Below are 24,749 nucleotides of genomic sequence, written 5' to 3' on the forward strand. Positions count from 1 at the left end.
ACACACGCATACACAATGACCATAGATTGCCGTACTGGGCTCAATGTTAATGATAGGATCTGTAGCTGGTCCCAGCTGTACCGCGCAGCTGCAACACATGACAGAGAAAGAAGGAACTACAATACATAGATAGATATGGAAAAGAGAAAAACATAGTGAAGGCCGGAAAGAGGGCCAGTGAAATGTTTGTGTCTTTATCGGGAAGGTAATTGGTGCCTTTGAGGACTGTCAACATAATATGGCAAGGTCAGAAGAGTGCTATCGAGAGAGAGGAAGAATAATAGGGACTAAAGAACACTGCTTCATATAGAGACCTTGGTCCGTCAACATAAAGGTCCCAATTTAAACATCTGTCTTCAACATTTCTGCACCGCGTTTCATCAGCCATCTTGTTTACGTGTCTCCACAGTATGTTATTGAAAGGAGCTATTGTGGGTCCCCCCTGGTTCAAGGCATTTCGTAAGGCTCTGCATTTGCTCTACCCTTGGACTATATTTTCTTCAATAAAAGAACCTTTGGCTGTTTTGTGTACACTTTGTACAAAATGGTGGTCACCATGGTAACTCAATTAAAGAATTGAGACCTTTGGCTGAAGCTGATTGTTACAAAGGAAGACTGTGTATTGCATAGCCTATTGACTTTGGAAGTGCTACCATAAAAAGTGATTCAGAAAGTGTGAAACCTTGGTACATGAAGCCAAGACATATTTCAGGCATTCATTAAAAATTATTCTTGAATGCAAACAACCTTTAAATAGAAGAAAGAGGAGGATGGCGTAAAAAGGGGTGGATTATGTGAATGTAGTGTGTGAGGTTGGGCGGATGTGCGTGTGCTTTGTCATGATGCATTATGGTTTCTCCTCAGGAACACATGGCAAGGTATTTACCAAGCCATCTGCTAAAATCGCCTGGCTGAATTGAGCTGACATCCAGTTGCTAAGGAAATGGATGCTTTTCAAAAGAGGTAGCCAGTGTTGCACACCTGTCAGTGTAAAAGGACCCAGTCTCCCTTGCTCTGCCTCTTTCTTAGTGTCTTTATGCTATTGTGTCCGAGATTCATCAGTCACATACTATGGTCAGATGTTGAGAGTATCAAAAAAAATCACTAGGTTTATTTTTTCACTATTTAGTCCTCGTGTGGAAACAGCTTCCACATGTGATGATTAAAAGGGCCTGATGAATGAGCTGATGTGGATCAACTCTGTGAGAAGCATGACAAATATTGGCTCAGAAGTAAACGTGAAAAAGGAGCATGGTGCTCTACAGCACATTGGAGGCATGTCAACGAGCAGGTGGTTATGATTGCTTTGGTGTCACTAACCTCCGCCTACGGCTAGACACTTTTCCCAGAAGAAGTTACTGCAGTCGGAGCGGTGTGTCCGGGGCTCGTGATGGGTCTCAGAGAAGGCGGCTGCGGGGCAGGGCATGACCTTTGCAGAGAGGCTTTGTCATCTCGTCCTGAGCCCCACGTCCCTGTCTGGGTGACATCTATGGAGGTCACCGCCGGGGCACACTCCTGGTCATAAATCAACAAGGTAACTTGGGACGCGGTGTCCTTTTGGTCCCAATTCCACTGTCCTGCTTGGGCCTTGCCCTAGATTCAGGAGGAGAAATGATATCATACAGTATGGAGCGTTCCACCATAAATGAATGCCTGAAATATGTCTTTCCCTGAGAGCGCGGAGAGATGTGAACTTGTGCTGAGAGCTTTATGAGTTATAGGTACAACTGCTGTGAATTCTGCTTATGTCGAATACTTGGTGTTTTTCTTGGGTTAAAGTGTGCATATTTTTTTCAACGGTAGAACTGCTAGAAAGATACAATTCTCTTTCGTCTTCATCTATTAAATCCTCTTCAAGCGTAAGGCAGAGATCTGAATGAATAGGAGAAAGCAGAATGGAAGAGGGACCTATATGAATATATATGTAATTATAGATTTTCCAATGTTTATCCTAATCAACTTTACCTGCTCTGTTACAAAACTATGATGTCTAGCCTTAACCTGTGCTGACCGTTAAATACTGTGTCTTAAGCTCTCTGAAAGCAAAAACACAACATAGATAATCTAGTTCACCAACCTGTAACTATAAGGTGAATATCTGGGAGCTTTTCCTCTGCCTTTGTACCTAACATCAGATTTTATATTCCACACTCTCTGCAGTGTATTATAACTTTACCATAACAGGACCATCAGCCTTCCTTTGCTGAAATAATAATATGCATCTCAGAGAGATAATTGCCCCCAGTGCTCTCATCACGCAGACACCATGTGAACTTAGAAACAATTCCTCCTGTCTGTTCTCCACAGAACAAAAGGGCCTTGGATAGAAGAGGAACATCTTCATTTCTCTCACAGAATACATTTGCCCTGTAAGTGGACTTAGTTATTGCCCGTGCCTGCGTTCGCTTCGGGCACCTGGGATTCTCCAGACCTGTTTGATGTGGCCCTTTTCAAGCACTCTGATCATCCTGTTAAATTGCGGCTAATGGACAGGGCCTGCCACTCGGAGAGGCCTAGACAACAGGGGACAATTTAGTGACACACACACACCTGTCCTTTGTAGTTGAGCGAGACATTGTGTGCACAGGCGCATTAGTCTCTGCAGCGCTCATACAGGCACTTTGTGCGCTGCTGTGTAGCCAGAGCTGCCATTTAGGCCTGAATAACCCCAGGTGCCATTACCTTGGGTACCTGAGTATCCCCCCCCCCCCACACACACACATCACACCAAACAATACACAGACAGTGGGCATGGAGGGAGCTTGTTTGTATTCTTGTGTGTATTATATATTGTGTGACATTAGGTGTTTGTGTGACTGTGTGTACACAGTTCATTCTCCCTATGGGGTAGGGCTGATGCATAGCTGCACCTGTCCCCTCAATGGAATCCCCTCAATGGAGAATAATGGAGGGGGGGGGGTGGCATTGGGCCAGGGCGGACCATGTTTTCCATTGTAAAACATTTTTGTTTATTTCTAAAATTGTGGTGTTTTCTTCTTTCCCCCATTTTGTCTAAAATGCTCCATTTCTTTGTTTATTTAGTTTTTTTATATTTTCCCCCTCTTTATTTTTCTTAATATGTGTATTCTGGATAAGCCCTTAATTCATTAAAATGGTTTACATCACTGTATGCTATATTTAATTGAGATTCTGGGTCACCATTATTATTATTATCTTATTGAAAATACCTTATATTTTGAAGTGTTGGCTTAATGTCCTCATATCAAATACGCTTATTATTGGCTCATTTCCATGTTTTATGAAATGCTTGCCGAGCACTGCAGCCGTGACATTTCTGCTAATTGACGAAACCTTTAACCAAGCGGTAACACCTCTTTGTTGCTGATCGCTAATAATCATTTTAAATTAGGCACAAATATCACAAATTATAAACAACAAAACAATGAAAAACAAAACGGAGGCCCAAGGAAGGAAGTCCACACTGATCGCACAAACACACCGCAGGCTTCTTTTTTGAAGTATTCTGGAACGGAAAACTGTGCAGGTAACTGAGCAGAACCTTTGAGAAATGTCCGAGGCTTGGCTCCCAACCAAGCCCATATTGAATGGCACCTAACAGTTTTAAATCAAGTCTGTGTGCCCAGCATCTGATGTGGGAGGGACTGGGAAAGGCTTTCTGTGAGCGCACCGGGAGATTTTTATATTTGAGCTTAGTATGTGTGTGTGCGTGTTTGTGTTTGTGTGGACAATGACAGTATCTGTTGTGCCAGAGGAACTGATGAGCAGGTGGTCTGAGTGGGATTCAGCATACTCTCTCTCCCTCCTATTCACACTAGCACTCTTCCCTCTCTGCTTCTGTATTTGTGCGTGTGTATCTGTCTGTCTCTCGGGCGGTCTCACTCTCTTTTTCAGTTTTTCTACTTTTATTTAAAAATGTGTTTATTATATGTGAATCATCAGTTAATGTGCTGCCTGGGCCGAGTTGAAAGTACTCCAGCATACTTTTGAAAAATGCTATCAATATGAACCAAGGTGTCTCTTTAGAATAAGGAAAAGGGTTGAAAAATAAAACTATATGAAATGATATCCACTGGAAAGCACACTCTGGGGAGCTGACATGCAATATGGGAGTTTTGACACCTGTGCTAGAATGTATCTTTGATGTTGCAATGAATAAATCATTACAGGAACTCTCCTCTTCTGTTACAAAGGCAGTGCAATGTTACATGACTCAGAGGACGCTGGACAATACCCCTCCGCATACACACACGCACACACACATACACATGCATACTTTACATACCATCAGTAACCAGATGTCTGTGTCTATTGATTGCTCCAGTGACATGGTTCAGTGACGTTCCATTTCACTGATGTGAGTACAGCACACTTGCTGTCCACATGCACCCACACACACACACACACACACACACACACACACACACACACACACACACACACACACACACACACACACACACACACACACACACACATGAGGACACACACTTGAGCAGTTCAGGATAATACACTGTACGGTGTGCCTTGCATCATTCACGCTAAGTCTAATATGACCCATATGTTGCTGTTGCTTTGTTGACCTGTATGGACAGTGACACAGTGTTGAGTGTCAGGGGATCAGGTGGTCTGCAGCCCCACAGAGACGAGGTGTCCCGTGTCTTCGCTCCTCTATATCAGCGCCATGCTACAAATTTAGCAGAGACTTTAAAATTTGAAGTTGTGTCTTTAAAATGTGATGTGGCTCTTCATCTACCATTGAGCAATTACTGAAATGCAGTGTTGAAAAGTTATATGTAAATGTATGGGTACACAAGTACATTTACCAAGTACTGTTATAGGAAGCACACGTTTGAGGTAGTTTTACTTTTACTTGTTCCGGTCAAAAATGGCAGGAAATACTTCTTTCATGTTTCAAAATTCTGAGAAATTTTACACAATATTTACAAAACTACTCATTTTAAAGACATCACCTTTAACTTTTAGAGAAACTAGTTTTAACACTTTTCACTTTTTCAGACTACTCCAGAAAATAGGACTCTGGGAGTGAGAGATTAAAATGTATGTTCTTTTACTGCGATTAGGAATCTTGTGACAGTGGATATGCAATAGGACATGTTCAAGTGATACCCCCTAAGAAGAAGACAATGTTAATTTAAAGGTAAAGAAAACACAGCTCAATGTGGGGCTGAAATGATTAGCTTATGAATCGATTAGTCATTGGACAGAACGATGACCACCAGTTGTTGTGAAAATCAGTTATTTACTTGTCATTTTTCAGAAGTAACTTAATTTGTGATGGGTCATTTTTTGAATGTATAGAGTATACAGTTATTCAACAGACCAAAATATAATGACTAGTTATTGAAGACCAAAGCTCAGTAATATTGTTGTGTTTTCATACTTGGGACCAGTTATCTGTTTTTTTTTTACTTGGCTGCGTTAAATTCAAATGCAGGAAAATTAATTCAAAGGATATATATGTGAGATATTCAAGCCGTGGCGTGTCGGCACTGTTGAGTGAGCAAGATGTGTGCTGAGTAAACCCGTCGGTTAATGACTGATGTGTCATGAATTATAAATAAAGGAGGTGAACTTTCTGCTGACCCTTGACAAACATTCCTGCAGGAACATTTAAGTGCTCTGCTATTGTGTCTGTAGCTTCACAATATGCAACGTGAACGATTTCTGCGGTACATTTATAGATTCATAGCAGCAAAGCGTTTTTCCTTTCTCTCTGTATCACTGGGACTTGCGTCAGCCTTAGGCAAGAAAAAAAGCCAGACAGTTTTAAATATGCAAATATTTTTGGAATTAGGGGCTTGATTTGAATAATGATGTGAAACGATGAACTCATTTTTTGCTGGAGAGGAAGAGACATGTTAACTGTGGTCCACTGTCCTTTCTCATTAGCCACAGCACATCAAGCCTGCGGTAGCTGTGTGTGTGTGTTTGCAATGTTTATGTGTGTGTGTGAATGTGTAGTACAAACCTTTAGTCTTCCTTTACGGCTCTTTAATTAGGAGTATTTTTTTTTCATTTTTTTATTTGCATTTTTTATCTGTTATGGCACTAACTAACATGAGAGATGGGTTTATTGTGAAAGATAAATAGTAAAACTGTGAGACTGGACTGCGGACGTACGAATACATCTGAAACACATTTCTTTTGGTTACATTTTCTGCTCTAATCGCGCGGTGAAATCTCCTATCACGGCATCGTTTCATCTTTTATGCCTTTACGCTCTCAGGAGATATTTAATTGAAAGCTTCAGTCAGATGATCTTTGTAAATTAGACTTTTTTACAGGGGCTAGAAAGTGTGAGATAATTTACCATTCATGTTTTGATACATGACTGTAATTTGTTGATAATTTCCATCAGGGCTGCGGTGCTTGTTTATTGGCTTGGTTTTGTTAAGCCATAAACCGTAGATCAATAAAGGGTGCACTTAAGGAAATGAGATAAAGGATTTATTTGTATTGGTATTGATTATGAAGTGTGCCAGAGGGGAGAGAGGGGGAGGGAGAGAAGTGTCTCTGTATTACCTTTAGTGAGAAAAGCAGTTTTAACGATTGACTAATTAGTTTGACCGTTTGGCTGATGAGAATTGTTTTATGGTCTTTGATTAATTCCCCCAAAATATTTTAAAGACAATCAGAGAAGTCATGTATTCATTGCCTTTGCCAAAGAAAAAATATTATTTTTCACATGTAATAAAAGGTGAGTTTATCGTACACATACATAATACACAAACACATCAAATGGTATTGTATCCATTACATGTACTAAGCAGCAGATCTATGTAGAGTTATGTACTTCATTAGCAATGTAATGCAATGCAATGCAATGTCAGGAGGTTTGTGAGTTGTAGAGTCCGATTGCCAGAATAAAGCACCACCACGACATTGACAACTCAACACTTTTTAGTGTTTGTGAGTGTGTTTATCCTCTTGCTGCTCATGCACATGTGCAAGCCTGGGTGCGTGTCCGTGTTTGTGAGCATTGTGTGAATTGAGCTGTGAGTGGGTGTTGTCCATTGACCAGGACACAGCAAGCTATGCCTTGGCAGGTGTGGGATGCTACGTGGGCTAACTGAAGTCCCTCAGCCAGCCTGTTAGGCAGCCAGGCAGCCACAGAGAGAGGCAGAACACAGCTGTCTGAGCAGGCCTCCATTATCCAGCACCATCTATTGATTCACCCTGTGGGATTTTTCCTCTTTGGCATTGGATCATCTGTGAACACACACAAGCACACTAACGCACAACCCTGCGTACAGGCACATGCGTGTAAGCGGACGAATGCACAAATCACACACGTATTCAAAGATGCAGCAAACACAAAAATGAAACACACACATTTTTGCACTACCAAGGCTGAGATGGAGATCGATAGCCAGGGGCAATCTGGGACCTTATTTTCTTCTTATATATTTATTTTTGTATTTTATGGTCTTTTTCTTCTGACATTAGGGAGTACCCCCCCCTTCACTCTGCAGGGTGCTGCTGCTTTCCTGTTTTGTTTTCTCTAATTATAGAGTATGTTCATGGGCAAGGACCCATAAAGAATATTTCTGACGCTATAATTACTTTGCGTGCTTGCAAAAATGTATCAGATAGTGTCAATAGGATTAACAAATGGTTTGGGTTTTAATTTTTATCTCCACCATAGGTCTGGTAGCTTCTGTTTGTTTCATACTTTATTATGTTTCGCCTTTTGAATCACGTTAATTTGCCGAAGAAATCTGAGAAGCATGAAACCGACTTCCATTCTGGCTTTTTAATCGTTATTTTTCCTTCCTATGAGTTGCTTTTTGATATAATTCTAGTACATTACAGCGGGTTAAACAGAGATTATGTTATAGTACAATGCATCACACGGGAAAACATGTATCTTCCTTCATGTAAATATATTGACAACGCCTACAGTAATGATCAAACAAGTCAGCATCTTAATCAGCAAGTGTACACAAACAAAACAACAGATACAGTATGAGAGGGTAAACTCCAGATGATCATATGATTAATGTATTTGTCCTATACAAGCGATCTTCAGAATTATTGCCAATAAATTATGCATAAGCCCCAGCCTTTGTTTATGATGTAATGCATGGTTCGGAGTATTCTGCTTTCATGCCAAGAATTGCCTCTCAATGCAGCGTGCTTCTCATCCTCCTCCTTTTCTGTTGCAGAACATAAACAGTTTTCTGTTTGTCTCATTTCTTTGCTACTCTGCTCACAGCGCTGGCAGCAGGCTAAACAACGCTTTGAGAGCAGAAAAAAAGTTAATGAATAATAACAGCCGTTAATCTCTGATGGAAAACATCTTTTCATATGAAAATCTCCAGGTTGATCTCCCAATCCCACCACATTGTCAATCTGGAATATGAAGGCCCTAGAGGGAAAGGCTCTGTAATCTGCTCTTAATCTGTGTCTCCCTCCCCTCCCCTCTCACAATATCCTCAACAGCAGCTGTTTAACACGCGCCGCTTGTTTTCATCACTATGGATTGTCTTTGAATATCACTCTAATATTTAAAGTGTCTCTCTGCTGAGATTGTCTACAGAGATGATGGGACAACCATTTAGGGCTATTGTACAGAAGGAATGTGTACTTGGCCAGCCTGTATCTAATTTGGAAATTATAGTGATTACGAGCTAAATATAAAAACCCAGGATTTTGAGGCTGTAAGAGGCCTGCAGCGAAGGCTTACTGTATTGTTTGCCAGATGCACACACATGCAGGGTATTGCACAAACACAACACGACAATAGAGGAAAAAGCCGCCTGATGCGCTAAGTGCTGTTGTGTTCTGTGAAGTGCGTGTCAGCCTCTGTCTCGGATGCCCTCTCGTTACTCGCTCTTGTTCTTTCTCCGTCCGTGTGTCTGTCTGTACTGAGGACAACATTTGGAGCAGCACTGCTAAAAGCCTGCGAGCGGGGATGCAGGGAGTCTCCTCGGGCTCTTAGTCCACTCTGGACTTTAAATGGAGCCACACACTTGATGGCTAACAGATGTTAGCCAGATTACACGCAACATGGGCCCAACCTCGCATCAACTGCCACTGCCTGTTTGCCTCCACTCAAATGCTCTGGGTCCGTCCCCTTCCCTATCTGCTTCTCACTTAAATCCAGTGGTTAAAGGGTGATCTGCAGGGTCATGGATGCTGTCTAGTAGGTTGCCTGCTCTTAGAGTAGTGCATATATATGTGTTTGTCTGTGTGAGAGGGGTTGTATTGTTGAGAAACGGGGAGCGTGACGAGAGTCTGCTGTGGATATAATTAATAGGCCACATGCGGCTGCACCAAATGTGTCACAGTGAGGGGAAATCAATCGATGGAGTCTGCCGGCATAAGAGGGTGTGTGTGTGTGTGTGTGTGTTTGTGTGTGTGGTGGGGGGTAGCTGATGGAAGATGGTGGAGGGGGAGGGGCAGAAGAAGAAGGTGCAGTGGGAAAGAGGAGCAAGACCCAAGAGACGAATAAAAGGAAGAGAGATAGAAAGAAAGACTGGGAAGAACCATGAGAAAAGGAAAGAAGGACTCTGGAGAGAGCGGAGGCGTATGAAAATGTTACAGAGGTAAAAGGAAGGGAGGGGGGGTGGGGTGAATCTCCCATCTCAGCTGGATAGAAATCACAGCCTTCAGCAATATCCTGCTGAGACATTTGACATGGAAATTCATGACCGTGTCAATATATGGACACAACGTAGATCCAACACATACATCACAGGAAACTCCCCAGCCGCATATTTAACAGCTGCTTTTATGCGATCCGATTCAACTCACTGTGAGTCCATATGTTTGGTATGGAAGTCGCAAGCGGAAATCAAACCATTACTCCTGTTCCCCTGCAGATATCACCAATGCTTTGGAACTAATCGCACCGAAATTAGGATACCTAAATGCAATAGCATCGATACTTTGGACTCACCCCCCAAGTAGCAAGATATCCTTCCTTCTCAGGGCCCAAACTCTGCAGTTGGCCTGTTTTTAAAGAGTGCCTATCTAAGTTGGGAGGCTGGGGAGGAAATCCATGGAGATAAGAGTTGGATAGAGAGCTGTGTGTTGAACAGGCTGGCAGCAGACTGAGAGAAGCAGCCTGTCACCAGCTGCAGGGCCCTCTCTGCGTGATAGTGGGTGTGTATGTGTGTGTGAGGGACGGGGACACATCTAGGCACACAGTCACTGATAGTGCTGCCAGGCGCCAGGCACCCATAGATGAGACAGGGGGCGTTATCGCGGGCTGCTGCTACTGCTGTTGCCTTTGGAACTTTAAGTCATGTGGTTAGGTGTACAAAAAACACATGTGCATCCATAACCTGCCATGCATTTAATTCACATTACTTGTATATACTGAGCTGAACTCCACTTACCCCTTTTACCTGTTAACTGTATGTCTGTGGGGTAAGGACAAATGCATCCACCAGATTATTGAGTGTAATATGCACTTTGCCTAAATCCTTTTTAGGGATGAATAGTGACTGCTTAGCTGTGGTGAACGTATTTCTAAAGGTTCACTGCAGCAGTCAAACTAGCGATTTAAAATATGAATGTTGGGCTTAAATAAATCCGTATTGAGGACCTACTTTAACTAAATTGTATTTCCCTAAAATAAATTGTTTTGGAAGTGTTCTCTACCGTTTCATGTCTACACCCACTTACTGTTCGTCAGTGAGGTGGTCTGCAAATCAAAGCCAGGCCTTTTCCTGCCTCCAGTCTTTTAATTTCACAGTATACTGCCAAATAACAGTCTCGATTCTATGGTGTGACACCATATGTGGTTTTATAATTCTCTTGGTATGCAGTTTCATGCCACTTAATACCAAAACATTTGCATAGATATTTAAATGTCAAATTTAACATATTATAATTCACGGTATGTTGGATGTTTTTTTGGACCTTGCATCCACAATTTCACAGAACTATGTAAGATATTTAGTAAATGTATGTGTACACAACAAGTTGGTGGAAAATGCATCTTGTCTGCAAAATCTCTTCAACATCTCTGTGGCCCGGTCACATAAGCCCAGGCAAATCTAGCATCTGTCAGGAGTTGTCCACTGATGTTTAAAGGGCCCTGCATGTTGGTCATGGGGCGTCTGGATGCTTGGATGACAGTTTTCGACCAACACATCACACACTGCATGGTGTTTGGCAATAGTGAGCAACATTTTACACAAATTCCTGAGACTTGCCTTTGTCTTTACACATTCAGCACCTCGTTAATCCTTTTTCCCAACAGAGCAACACCCACGAAAGAGCACTTTTAAGGGTTGTTTCTCTGTTTTAAATCAATCCCAGTGGTGTCTTTGTAGCTTTTGTCTTCCCACAATTATGAATTTCATACTGCTGTTTAAATATTGCAGAAAAAGATTTCCCCTTTGAGTACTAGTGTGTAGGCTGAGGATATCTACTGGAAGATATGGAGTTTATTATTCCTCATGATGTTTTCAATAGTGAATAACACTGATGTGATGATACAAGAAACGTTGTAGTCAATCATTATACCAGTGAAATTCACAGTTCTAAATGCACAATTTGATACCACAGTAAAAGCAAAACAATAAATCCCTCCTTTAAAATAGAGTCTTTTATTATACACTGCATGGCCAAAAAAAAGGTCACAAGCCTTTGGGGGGCAGTGCTATGATCTGGGGTTGCTGCAGTTGGTCTGGTCTAGGTTCAGCAACGTTATGTGCTCAAAGAATGAGGTCAGCTGACTACCTGAATATACTGAATGACCAGATTTTCTTCCCTGATGGCACGGGCATGTTCCAAGATGACAATGCCAGGATCCATCGGGCTCAAATTGTGAGTGGTTCAGGGAGCATGAGACATCATTTTCACACATGGATTGGCCACCACAAAGTCCAGACCTGAACCTGATTGAGAATCTTTAGGATGTGCTGGAGAAGACTTTGCGTAGTGGTCCGAATCTCCCGTGATCAATACAAGATCTTGGCAAAAAATTAATGCAAGACAGAAATAAATGTTGATACATTGCAGAAGCTTGTGGAAACGATGCCACAGCGAATGCGTGCCGTAATCAAAGCTAAAGGCGGCCCAACAAATATTAGAATTAGAATTACGTTGCAACTCGCCTTTGCCCAATACTAATTTTTAGTTAAATGAGCATTAACATCATATATCGATATTGTAACTCAAAGCCGTTAGAATCAGAATCAAGTTTATTGCCAGGTACGTTTACACTTTTCTTTGGTGGTGCTAACATAAACAATCTAAACAAATATGTTGCAATTGTGAATCAAAAGTATAAAGATAAAGTTAGTTAGTTGCAATCTTACCGCTTAGTCCTACTAATAGACACTGCTCCTTGAATATGTACCGTGGCCTTGGTGTTTTTGACAGTAAGCAAAAAGTCATCACAGTGGCTTAAGTTTTGTTTGCGAAGGGCTATCTAATAACTCCTGCTATAAACGTAGCATCAGGCGATTAATTCTGAAACAGGAAAGGCTTAGGCCTCTCGGAAAGCACACCGTTTATTAAGAGCTGATACTTTAAGCCAGACACAAAGCTAGGTTTTAAAGGAACTATAAAATAAGAATTGATTTAAAGATAATTGCATTACAAATGTAGATGCTGCAATCATTGTCGATTGTTATGAAACAAAATGTAAAAGTAAACCTGAGGGCCTGAACCCCGTGGGGAGTCTTTTAATTCACTGCAGAGCCCTGCCAACAACTGTAACAGCAACAAATCAGACTTGAGATTTATTATACCCCAGTGTAATCCAGTCATGTTTCTTTGCATTTGAGTCCTCCATCTGAACTCTTTATTGGTGACAGCCACTTTAGATCAGGTGGTTGGTGGTTTGTTGGTTTTGGGGAGATGAGGGGAGCAAAGGGGCTGTCATTTGGTCTAAGGAACACACGCCCCAGACCCAGTGCTGCCTGGTCGCTGCAACACCCCATGCTGCCTCCCCCTAGTAAACAGTCCATTAGCGTAGTGCTCCAAGGTAAACATATTTACTGGCTGGTGACGGCTTGCCAGTGTGGCTCCTCAGGCCCCGTGGCAGAGGGGATTTCATTAGGCAGAGGGCAGGGGGAGAACGGAGGAAATTAATGTGCCATTCAAGATGATTTCTTTGTTTCCCATCAACATGATCACAGACAGGCCGCAGGGAAGAGATGATTTACGCACACAAAGGAAAGAGACAGGGAGAGAGAGGGAGGGTAAGAGGGAGGGAGAGAAAATATCACAAAAGGCTCCCAGTGCGTGAAATGTCTTCCTTTTGGTGAAAATGCTCTTGTCATGATTTTTGTTATGGCTTGAAGTGCTGGAATTGTTTTCAATCAGAAAGGCTTTCTTGTTTGTCATTAAGGATTGGAAATGAAAGTGTTTCTGAGCAAAACACCAACAGGCACAACAATGTAATGCAATTTCCCCCCCCGCACTATCTACACACAGTAATCCAACCAATACGGTGATGTCCTGCAGCTTTGTTAGGAACCACAATAGCTGTTTATTCATACAGTACAACCTGCAGGATATTATTCTGTGGCCTGCCTCGTTTATTAATAACTTCGGTTCACCAATTAATTATCTGAAAAGTATACTGCTGGTGGCAGAACATTGGCTATGTTGGAAGATAGTTTGTACCGTAGTATCACTGTGGTGTTGTTTGTTCACAGAAGTAAAACTTTACCTGAATCTTGAGTTAAACCTATCTTTGGTTGATTCAAACAACATATTACAATTAATTGACCACATCAAAAATGCATTTGATGCTTGAAAGTAGTTTTTACTTAGTAGTTAATACATTAAGCCGGATGTGATATTGAAATTGTATTAAACTGACTGAATCTTCAGCATTTATGTTAGTGATATCCTGCTGCAGTAATTCAACAATTTAGAGTTGGAATAAGAGTTGAAAGGGAATCTTCTGGTCAAAAGTAGGCAGATGGAATTTAAAAAAACACAAAGGGACTCAGAAAGGCTCCAGCCGCAGAGAATTGAAAACTTGGTATTTAAAGAAAACAAAACGCAAAACTCCCAAAATACATGTTGCCATTTCAGTTTAGAAAGTTGTAAATGTATTGCTGTTTTGTAAGGATAGGTAGAAATGACATCCGAAACCCTTTTTACTGCTCGTATTCACACTACATTGCTCATTACATTAAGTAATACTGCTATATTTGTGTATCCTATACTAAGTGTAAAAAAGTGGGTAAAGAGTTTAGATTCAGCAACAATGTCTTCCTTTTACCCTTACTGTTCAACACATTTAATCATATTGTTGTTTTCACACATTCTTTCTTTTGTCATCATTGAGGTGGATCCCTTAAATCACCTAGGTGCATAATGTTTTGTAAAATCGTTTGCCACACCCATGTATGATATACATCCATTTTCTGTATTGGATCATGTATTCCTTGTTTTCTTTTCCCTCTGTCACCCATTCTGTCTCTCTCCATCCACCTTTCCTCCTATTCAGGTCATACTCAGGGTTGTATGACACCTGTGAGCGATGTGCTGGGTGACATGGGCTGCATATAAATGACCATAGAAGTAAAAACATGACCCTTTTTTATTTACACACAAACAACCACACACACACACACACACACACACACACACACACACACACACACACACACACACACACACACACACACACACACACACACACACACACTCACACCCACACCCACGCACTCTAGGAGGCAGTTTATGTAGTTAGTGACCTTAGACTGTGGAGCAGGTGTTTAGGGTCTGATAACATCATCACAGAAAGTACAGGTGTGACTCCATACAGAGAGGAAGGACACACTCACAAACACAAATAGACACAAACACAGACACCTATTGTATGCCACATCGGATGGTACAGCTCTTTGTTCGCTGACCAAAAGACGGCAACGTAATACCGCAGGCAGATTATTCTCATGTTTGGATACAATGTGCATACAGCTGGAAATTAATAAAATCCTTTTCAAATAAAACTAGCAAAGACATGGATGTGCTGTGCTAGCCACTCAATATAATCCTTTATACAAACACGCATCTGTTCACAAACAATGCTGACATAATTAATAAGCTGTGATTATTTGTATATTGTGTTTACCTCCAGTGAGATCCAAACCATTTACATCCATGTCCCTTTCACACTGGCAAACAACACAATGTATTTGTACAGTATGTTGTGCGTGGCAAGTTTTGTGTTGTTGCATTTGAAATTAATCAGAAGAAAACCCTTTAAGTGCAGCAGTATTTGAGCATGTGTGCATCTGGTGTGCAGTGGTCATGCAAATTTATGAGCCTAAAGGTAAATGTCAGCTTTCACGCTGTCCAAGGGGAGGCTTGTCCTCTGCACCATCATGTGGAGAGAAGCAGTACAGCAGTGACTTCATTGACATTCCTCTCATAAAGGCAGCGGCTAAACCGGCCTCCGAAAAGTAAATCCTTCTTTACCGAGACGTGGGAAGGAAGAGGACACAGTGTAAAGCTGATCGATTTGATCCTCACCAGGAAATTGTACATGTGCTTCCAGAGCTATGAAGTTTGTCCGCTATGCTGCCATCCAATACTTATACCCCAAGGAGGAATACATAAACTGTTTCTGTGTAGCATCAACCGTGAAGAGATGTTTATAAATTCTAACTATAACGTAAAGTGCAGGATTTTTTTCTTTCTTCTTTGAGAAGTCCTAGCCTGCAGGATGATGTTTTGTTGATACCCAGCGAGGCCCAAGGTACAGCCTTGATAAGGACTGATATACAGACAGAGAATGTTTTGTCTCTCCAGTTCTCATTGAGCATAACAGAGAGGATTTCAGAGAGACTGCATTGCCAGATGGGAGATTGTTCCTTCATGGGTATTGTCTGCGAAACGCCTCGGAATATGTCAGCTTTATCTGTGTTAAAACATACCAAACATTTTTGCATGCGATACTGTGGTACCGAAGCTATAGCCTCTCCCATCTGTGCCGTTGCAAACTGTATCTCGGTGCTGCAGCATCCAGTACACAAGGCAGAAATAACTCCACTGATCTGAGGAGAAGGATGCCACTGCCAAATATGTGATACGTAAATGTGTGAAATATTGTGATATTGAGACATGGTTCCAGATAGATTATGTTGTATCAGTGAGCTGTGTTTTATCCCTCTCCCTGCCGCTCTCTCCTGCTCGCTCTCTCCCTCTTCCCTTCTCCCTATCTCATTCACACACACATACACATACACACATTGACACACATAATGCTCTATCATTTCCCTCATCCCGTGCAAGAGGTGTGAAAGGCAAATATATGCTCTCCTTCACTGTGGACATAATACTGAGGTCATGAATGGAATGTTAATGAATGTTTTACCACATACCTCTATCAGTGAACACACATACAGAATCGCACTCGCACACCAGGATTAGCCAAGCGAGTACCAACTTAGCCAAAACCATAACAATACACTATTTTGAAATGTGCATTCCTGTGCAAGAGAGTGGGTGTTTTTTTTAGACCACGGCAGCTTGCTTTGACTTATATGTTAAGCTGCAAGAATGTGAAAAAGAATGAGAAAACAAAATTAAACTGACCAGCTAGGTAAAGGAAGGGAAAGAGTTTCAGACTGTATATCCAACGGGTGCGTTTTTGAATGTGACCTGTGAACTTTAAATCCGTGTCACATTGTGAACTGCAATAGAGGAAACAAAGGGGACAGAGGGTGTGGGAAGGAGAAAGCCGCGGCTCGCAGATCACTAGCCTGTGTTTGAGTATCTTATCGGGGCTGTCGCCAGCTCAACCTGGCTCCATTGACTTTGTGTGGGGATTAGAAAGGCCCACAGCTTCTGATTATTTGGGTGAGTGAGCGGTTCTGTGTAAACAAACATTGTGGCCCGGATTGTTCCAGTCACAACACGGCCGGTTGGCCCCTAGCAAACCACACACACACACACACACACACACAAACACACGCGCTCCTCCTGGTGTGTCCTGATGAATGTGGGTTGCTGTTTTATTCACCTTTCATGGATATCAGTTTCTCCTTAAAAGTCAGTGATTCTCAATTAAAGATTGGGGTCCAGGATATTGATGGGTGCCAGCTCATTTTGCTTCAGACCTTTTTTACCTGAAATATAAAGAATGTACTCAAGATTTTAAGATCAGACCAATATTTTATGAGTGCATGTGTTGCTCCTTTTCAAAGTGAAACTGAAGCTGAAAGATAGCCAACCAGACTGAAGCTACTGTAACCAAAAAACAGTTGGCATCTGTACACTTATTAAAGCCAGGAGAAGTCAAGCGTTAGCATATTTGGGGTGAAGGGAGACTAGCAGCTATACGAAGAAAAAAAGATTAGTTCATCAACAGCACAATAACATTATGCCGAGCAGATGGGATACGGTGCAAAAAGAAGAACTTGTATTTATAAACACAAATCCTCTGTGAGACTTGCGTTTTATTTTTACTGCAACCTTTCACTTTGCATGTATTTTTTTTTAAACTAAAGGTAGAGTGAGAAGCTCCTGTGAAGGGGCTGTGAAGTCGGCTGCATCTCCAGATATCCATTCCAGATGCTGGCTAGACTTGTTGGAGCCTGGGCCCGTGTACTGGGGGCTGGATTTAGTTGTCTTTTCCTCCAGGTGTGATGCCTCATGCTGATTCCCCCACATGTTCCACGGGTCTTATCCAAACATGCCAGGGCCAGTGACAGCGCCGGTAGGCCTGCCCTCCTCTTTACCCGCCTTCCTCTCTCTATGCCTCTCCTGGTGGCCCTCCCACCCACACTGCAACGGCAGCAACCACCCTCACCACTCCTCCTTACCTGTCATCAGAGCTGCTGCCCCTGAAAAACCGCCTTCCTGTACTCTTTTATTTCACACTTTTCCCCTCTCCTTCAGACCTATGTCTCGTTCTGGGTTTGAACCCCTCTGTCGAGGGGTTATGTTCACACCGCTGCTCCACGGGCTCTGCTGCAGGCTGGGACAGGCCAGTTGTTGCTCTAGTAACTCAATCGTGCTCAACGGTGATGTAGGACGTATTAAACTTGTCATATTTCAAGCCTGGTCAGTTTTAGGACGATACGTCATCAGGGAGTGTAAAGCGGTTAAAAAGAAGTTGGAGTGAGTGGAGTGGAAAAAGAAAACAGAAGCTCTGCTGTTTTGTGTATTTGTTCCCAAGCTGAATGTTCGGCGTCTGTTTCCATTAAAAGTGTGGGTGAACAAAATCTTTCTCCTACAGTAATCTAGGCTAGTTAAAGGTCTCTCGTTTTGCAGTTCTGATTAACAACATGACTCAATTCTTCCATTAAATCATTAAGGTTTCCCTTTTTAATGTACACGAATTCCTCCTACTAAAGTTTTTTTCTTTCAGGGTAGGAACAGAGAGATGCAGTGGGGAAAACATTATTAGCTAGCCCACACAAAATATGTCGTCTCATGGCTCATGTTGGACGCCTTCCAGCTCTGGCATAACTGAGGGTAACATATTTATGGGAACAAGAAACATGTTGGCCTTGGTTTCATTGAAAGGAATTTGTCTTGGTTTATTAGTATTACAACAAATACTGAGCTGATTAATTGTTTCTTTATACTTGAAGTTTGTATCACTTGAAATGTTTTAGAACTTATTCATTACAAGTCAATTATGAAGTTACTAAATGAATCAGAACGCAAGCACACATGCTGTTATTTTGAATGATGATTATTCCACAGAGGATCTGATATGAAATGAATATTTCTGTTTTAGAAAGAACGCTATTAATCCTTTGAGTTTCCTTTCTTTGGGAACTATATTTTGAGTCCTATTGTACAAATTAAAATAAGGCTGGTGTGTGTGTTTGTGCCTGCATGTGTGAGCCTCTGTGTGCACATGTGAAAAGTCATGCATTGTCATTACTTTGCTAAGATATTTTGAAACTTCCCATGAGCCAAAGCAATGTAAATGAGTTCCTGATGTTTAAACCATCATTGCTGTGATTAGACTCACAGGATCAGGATTTCAGTTTATAAACTGCTTGGACTGTCCCCTGAGCTCATTACAAAACACACAGAAGATGGTAACAATTAACTCAACTGCAAATATGCGACAGAAAGTGACTGCAATGTGGTTCTAATGTTATTACAGTGTGAGCGCAACAGTTACTAAAACTGGATGACGCAGACAAAACGCGTCAAATACAATGACTGGCCTTACATAACTAACACTTTCATCTGTATCTTACCAGGTCATTTTCTCATCAAGTTTTTTCTACCAACTCATAATTCTGTAATTTCCCATTGTGGGTGATTAATGTGTTGCGTCAAACCGATTTAAATGTTTGGCAACTTTAGAACATATGTCAGGATGCTGTGGTTTGGTGTGGAAGCTGTGGTTCAGCTTAAACTCTTCATCAGTGTAACACTTCTTCTCCCTTTAGTTCGGGTGGCTAGAGGATGTGTTGTTTTCCTGCTGCACAGCAAGCTATGTTAAAATTATTATTTTTTTAAAGAATGTTTGGGGCAACAGTGCCTTTATTTAAATGACAGATATGAAAGGGGGACAGAAAGGCCATGACACGCTGCACATGGTCCCGGGTCGGATTCAAAAACAGGTCCTGGGGCTTGAGGACCCAGCCCCAGTACATGTGCCATCAGCTCTACCAACTGAGCCATACGACCCCAATATTTTTTATTTGAATGAAATCTGATTTCCAGAAACAGGGAATCTCATGATAAAGGCTGATGTTTATACCTTTTTAACATATTTTAGTATGCGGAAAATGCAAATCTCTCTGAAGTTGCCAGTCGGATTCTCAGCTAAGCATAATCATGGATCCATCTCTGGGATTTGCTAATTTATTGGATCAAATATTTCCTGGTGTTAGTTCCAGGTGAGGCATCGCTAGCTGTGTCTCAGGAAACCCCAAGCCATCAAATCTCTCGTGACATCATTGCCAGTCATCAATTTTGTGTCTTCTGCTCCAACTGGAGCTGGATGTTGGACCTTGGTGAGGCCTCATTGCTGGTATTAATTTCTTGGGTCTGTTGGCGTCCATAGCCTGGCAGCCTAGCGCCAGCTCACCACAGTCTCAGCCTCAATCCCAGCTCTGGTTCCATATCCATGTAGGAGTGTTACTGGAAAGCTGGCCAGTGGGATCTGGCTCTGATAATCATTTCAGGAGAGACCTGCCAGCATCTGTGGCGAAGCTTGAAGGAGATGGGCTGTTAGTATTCAGAGAGGACAGACATAAAGAAGAAAAGAAGTGTAATAAAACAAAAAAGAACACACATTGTGGAATCATACATCAACTTCAGAACATTTACAAAAATACAATCTGTGGCCATTTTTCTACAACAGGCTTTATAGCGTAATACAGTTATGGTCATGCTTTTGTGGAATTTCAGAGTGGTTTCCAAGATTTTCAGCAATTTATATTTGTAAAGGGCTCTTTCAAATTGCAAACAGAAGGAATAGTTGAATAATGATGTGTAACTTTTAGGGCTTTCTACAGGAGATAAGGCACTACAGTTCACAAGTTGTTTCATGTGTAATATATTCACCACTCAACGTATTGACTGAAGAACATTTTTGGATAAATAAAAACACATTTGACGACCCATATGAAGTTCTCAAATGTTGGAGTAAAGACTATGTACTGCAGCCACTTTGGATTATGTTACCATAAGGCATGGATTCCAGGCAGAACTCTGTGTGGAGGTTTATTCCTTTCAAACAAGCCAAGCTAATGAAAAACAAACTTGGGCACTTGAGTCTCTATGTGGTCAGTAACCTTCGCTTTTTCCTTTTTCACTTGAGGGGATATTTTTCTGGTTGCTTTTTTCTTCATGAACCAGGTTTAAGGGTCGTTTCTTTCTCACTCTCTCTCTCGCTACTGACAACAGGCACGTCCTTCCTCTCAAACTTAAGTATTTCGACCGTGACGCCATACATAGTGCATCTGCAAATGATTGGTACGTGTGTGTTTGTGATTACAAGTGTATGTTTCATGTGATTGTGTGTCTGTGTCAGTAGAGGTGGTCAGAAATCTCCAACTTGATCTGTTACAGCCAGTCCCAGGATTCCAGTGGCTTCATGAGAGGCTGCACGGTTTGGTAGGCCATTAGTGAATATTTAACATTGAGTCAACATGAGGGAAAACTGTACCTTCCCTCTCTTTATGAGACCAAGATGCAGAATGATTAAACCTCAGCTCAGACAATTATTATAGCGAGGCGTATTTGGACTGGAAAATCCTTTTTTTTTCTTTCTGCGTCTCCTTTTCAAATGAACATTTCATGGACGGCTGATTTACACTGTTTCCCCAGCTAAATGTGTTTGCTCGTTTAAACATCGATGTGCACTAGGTTTTGGATTGAAGTATTTCATTATGAAGAGCAGATGATGTATACAAGGCATGGAAAAGGGAAACATTATTTATATTGAAGATCATACAAGAATATGAAGAGCCAATAAGTATAGCTACATGATATCAAAACTCACTTTCAATAGCATGGAATCTTATTGCATTTCGCATCCGTTCTTGTTTTTTTATTGACGCTATCTGTTCATAAACACTAGCTGACCTCCACCATGATGCCCATGAATCTCCTCCTTCCTGGGCTAAGAGCTCCTGAGAGGTTTCTCCAACAAGCTGTTGTCCCTTCTGTAAACACAAGTACTGTAGAATACCGTGTGTGTGTATCTGTGTGCGGATGGGGTTATTCAAAAGCTGTTCCACTTGCATGGCAACGCCTCATTACCCATGCTTCCTTCTTTGCCCCGAAGTGGGGTGCGGCTCCCCTCGCTGGGCCCAGTCGTCAAGGTGACCCAACATGCCCCAGGATGGCAGACAGGCTGAGAGAAGGGGGGTTGCTCCCTCTGTCTTTATTGTACTGGGGCCCCCGAATGCTAGCTGGTGCACTAGGCCCTTGGTGGTTCCAGACTGCCGCATGCGTCCTAGTGAGCAAGCAGCTGATCTCATTTTTCAACACGAAGCTGCCCCAACATCAGGCCCAGGTGAAGGTGACCTCCCCTGCCTGTTGGAGTGCCTCTTAAAGTGGTGTGTTGCAGTAGATGCTGTGCCAAACGAATACTGTCACTTCTGGTGATGTAACATTGTGTTATTTTGATCTCAGATATGCTTAATCAGAATTAACATCATTATTTGAGTGTTGCTTTAACATATACAGGACTTCCATGGACACAAATGCGACAGTTGTTGTTGACTTATCGTAGCAGGCTGCAACAACAGACTGCAGCACAAACAATCCTGTCAGCGTTCATATCTCAAACCTTTTATCTCTTCAGACATCCATCTCTATCTCGTGTTCCGTCTCACTCTATCCATCCATCTATTCATTTCTTCCTCTCATTTGTCTTTCTCCCTTCCGTCCTGTCACCCCCTCCCTCCCCCTCTAACACAGGACAGATTGGGAAGCCGTGATGGCGGCACAGAAGTTGAGGGAGAAGCTATTTATCCCAGACGGATCAGGAGGTGTGTGACGGAGGTGTGGACGGTTGCTGCAGGTCAGTGACGTTGGCAGGCGCCAGGCAGGCCGGCCCACATGGCTCGGGGACTGTGGGACTACAGACAGATGGCACCTGGTGGGTGACAAACAATTAACAAACCAACAAGAATAGCTGGATCGGCAGTATACCCACAAGCACAGGAGATAGCAAGAGAGCGGGTGCATCTGTGCTCTGAACACTTTCACTCTTTACTTTTCCTCTCCCCGAGTCTTGTTTTGTGTAACAGTTGCAATTTACCAATGTGTCTTTTCCACAAAAACACTCTTGTTGTCGTGTCGCTATAGAACAGTCTAAATAAAGCAGTGTTGAACATATGCAGCCAGCATATGTTTCTGTTTATTTCAGTGCAGTTTTGAGAGAAGCAGTAGGTAATTTAAATACATTCAACGAAACAACATACAGTATTTGATATCTATATAAACGTTCGGCAGAAGTTATGAGAAATCATATAAAGTTTTTGTAGCAAAAGCATTGCCTGGCATCGTTGTGCGGTCTGTGTTGTTTTTTTTTGCTAAATTCATGCGGGAAATTGATTCAGCGTGTTTGTTCAAAATTGAGCATGGTGGCCGATGGTAGTTCACCGCCTAACTACATCCAAATGTCATCGTGATAGGGTGTTTCTGCACTCGACTCCCACTTACTGTACAGTGAAGCTGTCCTCTGTTGGTCATAAACAAGCAAATGTGCACATTTTGTAAGTAGTATCTCTATCAAGAGTGAGGGAAAAAAGATGATTATCCATACCTAACTTTGTGTGAGTAAACGGCAGTCATATGGTAAAATGATTGGTTTGGACTGGCATCGGTCCTCTTTGTGTGTGTGTGTGTGTGTGTGTGTGTGTGTGTGTGTGTGTGTGTGTGTGTGTGTGTGTGTGTGTGTGTGTGTGTGTGTGTGTGTGTGTGTGTGTGTGTGTGTGTGTGTGTGTGTGTGCATGTGTGTGTGAACACATCTGGAGTCTAGACTCTGTGGCTCTGTGGGCAGGATCCTATCTAGGAGCAGCATCGGGTCCGGAGACCGGCCATGTTGACATAGGTGGCACACACATAACGGCATCTGTTTCAACAGTCAGTACTCTCACAAAATACCCCCCCTCCACACCAAGTCACACTGCCGGACACTTTTATCCTCCACTGAGGGATGGAAGAGGGGAGGAAGGGATGGAGAATGGAGACACAGTAGAGGTAGTGGGAGGAAGCAGGGCCTGCTGAACCCTCAGAGGACCCTGGTAATCAAAAGCAAATGCAACTTCTCAGAATCAGCACTGTAAATCCTCCAATCCCCCTTTTTCATTGCTGCGTCAGGATATTAACACATGCAGGGGGGACAGAGTGTGCATGTTTGTGTTTTTGTCTTCTTCCCCCATGCTAGTGTGGGTTTTTCTGTTCATTTGAATGTGTGTGTATGCCTAAAGACAACATATAATGAATGTCCTCTTGAGGAGTTATGGTTAATCATGAAAATGGCCCCACAGAAGTCTTGCGGCAAAGTGTGTGTGTGTGTGTGTGTGTGTGTGTGTGTGTGTGTGTGTGTGTGTGTGTGTGTGTGTGTGTGTGTGTGTGTGTGTGTGTGTGTGTGTGTGTGTGTGTGTGTGTGTGTGTGTGTGTGTGTGTGTGTGTGCGCATGAGCTGCAGGGTTTATGCTTTAGGACCCTTTTGCGCTTCCACATAAGGGAGTTTTATTAGCCCATATCAGAGCACTGCCACTTTTGATTTATGTCTGTTTGATGTCAAAACACACACATACATGCACACATTAATATACTCTGTTTAATTTGCACAATTATTATGAGACAGCAAGACAGACACACTGAAGTGTTTTAATATAAGATGAACACGGAAGTAACAGAAGTTTACAAAATGGCTTGACAATAATGGGATAAACACAACGATAAATCTTGGTCAGGGAATGACATGCGAAGAATGCCGCAGCAATAGGCTTTTCACAGTAGGAAAATAAACACTGATAAGACTGTGGGAATAATCATGAAGACGTTTGACCCTGGGTGCACACACATACACAGGCAAAATAAACATGGAGGTAACAGGAGCAGCTAGAGTGCAGCAGCTTAGATTTCGATTAATACAAAAGACTCAGGAATGAATGGACAGCAGTTCATATTGACTATAATCCTTATTTTTAGTTGAGAGAAGCTACATCTTCTTCAATCTCTTTGTTCTTAAACAACCAATAAATGGAATGTCTAACGTCAAACTGAATCAGTACTTGCATTAAAGCGATGAAAAATAGTTGAGCTTCTGGAAGGTAAAATAAAATCAATTTTCATACAGTGACCCTGCATGGGGGCTGCATG

At 42.1% G+C, this 24,749-nt stretch overlaps 1 long non-coding RNA gene across 1 annotated transcript in view; it reads left to right on the top strand.

Moving 5' to 3' along the window:
- The window catches only part of LOC134881307 (uncharacterized), an 88,974-nt gene extending 66,228 nt beyond the window's left edge, over positions 1–22,746 (top strand). The window contains exon 4 of the long non-coding RNA XR_010168033.1: positions 22,333–22,746. This is a non-coding gene — a long non-coding RNA (uncharacterized LOC134881307). The remainder of the gene's footprint in view (positions 1–22,332) is intronic.
- Positions 22,747–24,749: the final 2,003 nt, after the last annotated feature.

The sequence above is a fragment of the Eleginops maclovinus genome, chromosome 19 (assembly GCF_036324505.1).
Source record: "Eleginops maclovinus isolate JMC-PN-2008 ecotype Puerto Natales chromosome 19, JC_Emac_rtc_rv5, whole genome shotgun sequence".
NCBI lineage: Eukaryota > Metazoa > Chordata > Actinopteri > Perciformes > Eleginopidae > Eleginops > Eleginops maclovinus.